Below are 8,070 nucleotides of genomic sequence, written 5' to 3'. Positions count from 1 at the left end.
GAAAACTTAAAGAAAACTAAACCTAAAGCCTCCTACTACTATCTAAAAACTACTCCTAATGATATGCTATGCTTCTCCAATGTTTACCCCTTGCAATATGAGCTCTTGGCATCAGAATTGGGCCTTCAAGCCCCTTAAAATGCGAGTCACGTGCATTTTTAATGAAGGCATGTGCGGGTACTTGTGCGTACGCACAGACGTGTACACACGCACACTTGGCCAAAATCTCAGGTCGTGAGACACGCATGATGCTGTGCGCTCGCACACTTCGCTCTGCTTTGCTGCCTGTGCGTATGCGCAAGATGCTGTGTCCACGCACATATCGCTTTGCTCTTCTCCTTTGTTTCTTCATGCTTCTTCCTCCCTGCATGCTCCTCTTCCATTCTCACCTAGCTATTTCTACCTTATACATCTGAAATCACTCACAAGTAGCATTAAGGTATTGAATGGAAGGTAAATGGAATAAAATAGGTTAAATTAAGCATAAAAGAGCATGTTTTCATAATCAAGTATAATTTAGGAGGAAAGCTCAAAAGCATTCTATTTAAGAGAATAAGTGTAGGTTTGCATGATGAAATCCACTCAATTCTAACTAAAAATCATCTTCAAATATGGATTCATCAATTTCCCCATACTTAAACACTAGCATATTCTCATGCTAATCACAATCACAGGAGATGAATGAAAGGGCAACCAATTTATTTAATGTACTACCTATATGCATGCAACTATCCTAGATATTACCTACTAATATCTATTCTACTGAAAGTTGGTAGAATCAAACCATGAAATTTCAATCAATCCCAAGAAAGCCTTAGGGCCAAGGCAAAGAGTCAATACACTATGATCAATGTCCAAAGAATTGAATTGAGATTTTCAAAACTAACAAATAAGCAACTTGCAAGAAGATACAATATAAGAGATAAGAACATAGAATTGAGCGATCGAACCCCTCACCAGGTGTGTATTTACTCTATTCGCTCAGTGTTTAGGGCTTAATCACTCAATTCTCCTTTAATCATATTTTTCAAAGATTTTCAAGTCATATAACAATCAACTAATATTTGATGCATGAAAACAAATATCATGATGTCTTTGAAGGGTTGTAATGGGGCTAGGGTCAAGGTAGGATTAGTATGGTTAAGTGGACTTAGTGAATTAGATCTTTGATTAGCTCCGATGTCCACCTAATCCTATATCATCCTATATATACATAACAAAACAACCTAACCACTCATTTATTCCCTATCTCACATTCATTCATGCATTTTCTTTCTAAAATACAAACATATGCATCCTTTATTTACCTTTTTATTTCATATGCTATTATGCACAAGATTTAATTTGATTTATGATTTTTTATTTTTTATTTTTTATTTTTTTTTCAAATCAAAATTTCTTGTTTTTGTCAACAACAAGAGATGCATATGTCTTGAACAATGAATGCATGAGTATTTACCCATTTTCTAAATTTTTACTATGAATACCCCATGTAACTTCATCACCAATGTTTTCCAACAACTTTCTCCCACACTTTTAGTAACACACACACTACTCCACCTAAGCTAATCAAAGAAGTAATTTAAGGACATCAATGGTTTTTTACTTTTGGGAGAAGAATGTGCTTAGAATCAAAACAAAAGGGGATTTAAAGGCTCAAAAAGGGGTTACAAAGGTGAATGTAAGGGTTAGCCATGTGGGTTAGTGAGTTCAATATAAAAAATGGTCTCAATCATACTAAATGCATTCAAACACCAAATATAGGACATAAAGATTCAAACAAATCTAAGATCACAATAAAAAAGGAGTATAACACACAAGAATAAACTTTATGGTTGAAAATGTGCAACCATCTATTAGAGCTCAATTCTTACAAGGTATGTTGTTCTAACTCTTTTTCTATGTTCTATAAAAAGAATACTTCAAGCAAGTTGAAAAATAATTTTTTAAATTCAATCAATGGCACGCCCTAAAAGAAATTTCATAAAAAATTTTTGTTGTTCTACCAAACTTATTTACTCTACCATGCAACGTGCAAAAATTTACTATCATAAAACTATAAGCAGTAAAGAGATATATACAAACAAACCAAGCAAAGTGCAAAAAGAACAAATTGCAAAAATGAAGAAAAAGAACTAAAAGGTATTGCAAAGTGTCTAAGAAAAGAATTTTACCCCCCTCAAAGTTGCCGATCCTCTCCCACACTTAATTAATGCACGGTCCTCCATGCATGCTCATAATCCGGGAGAATGATAACTTGGGGGGCTCCACCTTCAGCTGATGGGTACTGACATGGGTTGATGACTTCCACTGTCCTCCTCCACTTCCAACTCTTCGATTGGCAAGACAACAAAACAAGATCAATGAGGAAGCACAAACAAAGTGAAGAAAAATTGAAATTCTTAATTGGAAGATTTCAAAATAGTGTGATTTGAGATGAAACAATATGTGTATTCCAAATGTGCACGCGGTTAAAACACACACACTAGCCAGTTGAAACGGCAATTGCACTATCAAAACAATCAAAGTTTAATGCTTCTCAATTAAATGCTAAAGTTGCAAGTATAAAGAATTAACATGTAAGCAACCTTAAGCAAGCACCAAATGACTTAATTGAATTCCTTATCGCAATGGGTATTGAAGTTGTGGATATTAAAATTTATTATTAAAAAGAGTGCACAACAACAATAACCATTCAAGAAAAATGAAATGTCAATTGCTCATCCTGAAGGTATGATAATCACATAAACAATATGCTTAAGTTAAAGCAAAAGATGTTTGATCAAGACATCAAGGAATGAACACTTGTAATGTGATTGCTCAATTCAATTGCTAAGATGAACAATGAAAATTGAATTCAACTAAGATCAATGTATTCACAAACAAATCACCCATTAACAAAGGATCAAAATTCATGTAAGACATGGGTGTTTGGAAGTTCAAGTTCAAGAAATAACGGAATGCATTGGTTAATTTAAGTTGATCATCATCAAAAATCATATTTGAAGTTGCACAAATCATAGAATATGTCAAACAAGAGATAGGTTGAGAGCATATAATCGCCATCTCATATGAATCAAGCAAAAATTTTATTTAGGCATTTAATCAAACAATTAATATGCATTGTGCAAACTTATCATATTTAAGCTCAATTTCAATCAAAAGCAACCCAACAATTTAGAAATTAAACACTTGCAATACAAAGATAACTAAACAAAGCAATAACTCAATCTAATTAACATGAAAAGAAAATAAAAACAAATTTCAAAATTAACATAAAAAGAAAATAAAAATCTAAAATTCAAAGGATGAAGAAAGTAAGATGAGAAGATGAAACAATGGCACTTGTTATAGCCACTACGAGTTCACGGCAGTTAGCTTCGCCGAAGACACACCGGAGTTCCACAAAAGTGAAGAAGCTCTCCGGTGGAAGAGAAAGAAAAGAGAAAGAGAAGAAAGAAAGGAAGAAGAAAGATAGAAGAGAGAGAAAGAGAGGTGGAGGTGGCTGACGGGGGCATGGTCGCCAAAAGGCGGCTGGGCGGAGTGGCGCAGCAGCGGAGGCAGAAGAAGAGAGAAAGAAGCTGCTGGCTCAACAGGGGTTTTGCCCTATTTAACGCCCAAGCCGAGGCTTGTGCGTGCACACACAGATCCGTGCGCATGCACAAGAAGCGAAACAGAGGTGGATGCGGACACACATAGTGTGCGAACGCTCCAAGCAGAGAGGGTGCATTGAGGTGTGTGGGTGGTGCACGAAATTGTGATGTCCAGGCTCGAACAATCCCTGGCAACGTGAGCAACTTGGTACGCGTAATCGTGATTACACTTTAATGATGTAAAATTCATGGCTCTTTCTTTCCCTGGCAATGGCGCCAATAACATGGTGCCAATACCATGGTTCACAACTTCGATACAACTAACCAGCAAGTGCACTGGTTGTGCCAGTTTGGGCGTTCAACTCTGGTTTTGGATCCTTTTCTGGCGCTGGACGCCAGATTTGGGCAGAAGGCTGGCGTTGAACGCCAGTTTACGTTGTCAATTATTGGCCAAAGTATGGACTATTATATATTGTTGGAAAGCCCTGGATGTCTACTTTCCAACTCAATTGGAAGCGCGCCATTTCGAGTTCTGTAGCTCCAGAAAATTCACTTTGAGTGCAGGGAGGTCAGAATCCAACAGCATCAGCAGTCCTTTTTCAACCTCTGAATCTGATTTTTGCTCAAGTCCCTCAATTTCAGCCAGAAAATACCTGAAATCACAGAAAAACACACAAACTCATAGTAAAGTCCAGAAATGTGAATTTAACATAAAAACTAATGAAAACATCCCTAAAAGTAACTAGATCCTACTAAAAACATACTAAAAACAATGTCAAAAAGCGTATAAATTATCCGCTCATCAGTGGGCGCACAAGGCTGTGTGGACGCACAGCTAGCTGAAACTTTTTTGGGGGAGGGGGGAGGGTCATGTGTGCGTGCGCACACAGGTCCGTGCACAAGCACAGGAGCCAAAAGGTACAAGGGTTCATGCGCACAGGCTGTGCCAGTGCTTCCAACAGAAGGGATGCAAGCTGGTGTGTGGGCGTACAAGCCTGTGTGCTCGCATAGAGAGTGCAAAAAGAGGCTTGTGTGCGCACGCCCAAGCAGGTGCGCACGCACAGAGAGAAGAAAAACAGGGGAACGCCCACGCACAAGCCGTGCAGGCGCAGTGAACAGAAGGCACAAACATAAGTGTGCACGTGCACAGGCTTGTGCGCACGCACAGGACGCAAAAAATAGAAATTTTGTGTGCACGCACGATGCCCTGTTTTCCCTAATTTTTTTTCTCAATTTCTAAGGTACTCAACCTTAGGTCCATCAAAATTTCAACCCTAAACATACAAACATTCAAACATTCATAACCGACAAGCAAATTAACCAATCTAACTCAAAGATTAAACTAATCCTAGGTGAATCAACATAATAAAAAGCAATTAAGTCAAAGAACTATAAACAAAAAGAGAAGGGTTAGAACAATGTTACCATGGTGGGGTGTCTCCCACCTAGCACTTTGGTTTAAAGTCCTAAGTTCGACAATTTGAGGGGCTGACATTAAGGAGGCTTATGCTTCCATTCCTCCTTGATCCTCCACCCATACTTGGTCTTTATTTGTCCTCCGGGGTCCCACACTTTGTTTATCAATACCCCTCCTTGTTGATCTTCAAGCCCCTAATGGGGTGACCAAACTCTTGAATTCTAACCAAGACTCCAAATCCTTCTTTAAAAACCTCTAAATTGTGCCTTGCACAACCCTTGGGCCTCAAATCTTGAGGGTGCAAACTTAGCTATCGTTAATCCACTATGTTCCCCAACCTTGATCTCTTTCTCACTTAGCACTCCACAAAAGATTTTAAGTTGACCATCCGTTTCCAATAAAGCATACTCATGTGGGCAAATGAAGTTAAGGGATGAGATTGTTACCCACTTAAATGGTGTGTTGGATGGTTGCTTAGGAAGGGAGATTTCCAATAGCCTTGAAATTTCTGCTCCCTTGCTCTCCTCTTTGATCACCTCCAGTTCTTGTTCAATCCTCAACAATTCTTCAACCACTTTTTTAACTTCAATAAGCTCAACTTCATTCACTTGTGGCAAATCATGCTTCAATTCTTCCTCTTCCACTTGGGGTTCCAAACCTTCCCTCTTTCTGCACTCTTCAATTGAGATTGGTTCTTCACATTCATCCACAAAATTGCTTTGGTTGTGGCATGAATGTGGCGAGTCTAAGCGGAATAAGACTTTGGCCAAGGTAGTCATGATGGATTGATGACGCTTGACCGATTCTTGTCGCTCATTATCATCCAAGGGAGGTTGAGGTGGAATAGAATGCTCATCATATGGGAGGAAGTCTTCATAAATGGGGGTTGGTTCATAAGGGTGAGGATATTGAGGTGGTGTATATGGAGGTGGTTGGTCAAGGTGATTATGGGAGTAGTGATATTGGAGTGATGGTGGTTCATAAGGTGGGTTGTGAGGTGGATATGGAAATGGATCCCATGGAGGTATTTGGTGATGTAGTGAGGCTTGAGGGTGTTGTGGTTGAGGATAATATTGAGGGTAGGCTTCATAGGAATATGGTGGTTGGTATGCACAATAGGATGAAGTATGATCATGATGGTATGGATTGGGAGATTTCCATGAAGATTGATCATAAGTATGGTTCCTCCCTCAAGTGATAGCTCAATCCTTGTTGCACACCATCATTAAGATTGCCATTTTATACAACATTGCAATAACCAAACTCCAAGCCAAGAGGGTGATAGCTCATAGAGGAAAATAGAAAATAAGAACAAAAAACATCAACTAACAAAAGAAACAAAAATCCTAATTACTAACAAAAAGAACCAAACAACCAAAGAAAAGTATCTATTCACACTATTCACATATTCACAACAACCAAAACTATAGCACTCATTGCACTTAGCTTCCCCGGCAACAGCGCTAAAAACTTGATGAAGGGAGATTTTGCACCGGTTTGGATTTTTCCACTTAAAATTACTTCCGTTGCAAGTATATACCAAACTGCCAACCAACTCTCTCCATCAAAGTTTATAAGGCCAAATTGTCACTATTCAAAACAAATATAATTCTGGGAGTTTCAATTTCCCGGTCGTCTCCCAAGGACTACTGATCAATGAGTGCGCAAGTTTCAGTTGTGATAATCAAGGGGATTTTCAATAAAGAGATAAACAATTAAAGGAATAAAAGAACACTCAAAATTGCAATTAATGAATTAATAAAGGAATTAAAGAACTAGCTATGTAATTTGAACAAGTAAGATATAAAAGTGATTGATGTATTGATGTGTGTATGTGTGATTCAAAGCATAAATAGAATCTTGGCTTGGGATGAGCTAGGGGATCCTTTCCTTGTTGCAACCACAACTATGACAATTGTAATGGATTAATTTCACTTAATTAACCCCTTACATCGGAGAGTAGGTCAAGTGAGCATAGTTGTTCTTAATCTACAATTTCTAACTCACTTGCTAATTTTCTGAGCAACAAGTTAGCGTTAGTGAAAACAAGAACAATTAACAATCCAAGAATTATCACTAAATGTTAGACATTCCAACTCTAGAAATCCAATTGCTCATTTTCCCCAAGCCAAGGAGTGGAAATTTAGCCCATAATCAAACTTGACATTTCCACAAACACTTGGTGGGCATAAACATTAAACATGGAAAAATTGAAAAAATGCTTGAAACTATGAGCAACAATTAATCAAAAGCAACAATAGCAACTCAACCAAGCATATAACAATCATCAATCATCAAAATCATCAACAAGAGATCAAAATTACAAAAAGTATATATTAACACTATGTCTTTAACTACAAGAAAGAGTATCAAAATTGTAACTATAAAAAGTAGTAATTAAGAGATACTTACAATGGAGGCTAGCACAATCCAAGATCAAAAATGGAAAATGGCACTTGAAATATAAACCCTAATAGAAACCCTAATGGTGTTGAGAGAAAACTTAAAGAAAACTAAACCTAAAGGCTCCTACTACTATCTAAAAACTACTCCTAATGATATGCTATGCTTCTCCAATGTTTACCCCTTGCAATATGAGCTCTTGGCATCAGAATTGGGCCTCCAAGCCCCTCAAAACGCGAGTCACGTGCGTTTTTAATGAAAGTATGTGCGGGTACTTGTGCGTACCCACAGACGTGTGTGTACGCACACTTGACCGAAATCTCAGGTCGTGCGACGCGCAAGATGTTGTGCGCTTGCACACTTCGCTCTGTTTTGCTGCCTGTGCGCACGCACACATCGCTTTGCTCTTCTCTTTTGTTTCTTCATGCTTCCTCCTCCTTGCATGCTCCTCTTCCATTCTCACCTAGCCATTCCTACCTTAAACATCTGAAATCACTCACAAACAACTTATTCATTCATGATATACCATATTCCATTAAAATAGTGTGAAATACTAGATAGTTTTCTATTATCATAATGCACTCGCAAAATTATTTCTTTGTATTACTCCTTTGTTTGATTCTTTGATATTTATTATTATTATTATTATTATTATTA

This window comes from Arachis ipaensis, chromosome B04, assembly GCF_000816755.2.
Source record: "Arachis ipaensis cultivar K30076 chromosome B04, Araip1.1, whole genome shotgun sequence".
Classification (NCBI taxonomy): domain Eukaryota; kingdom Viridiplantae; phylum Streptophyta; class Magnoliopsida; order Fabales; family Fabaceae; genus Arachis; species Arachis ipaensis.
Note: the sequence above shows the minus strand (reverse complement) of the source record.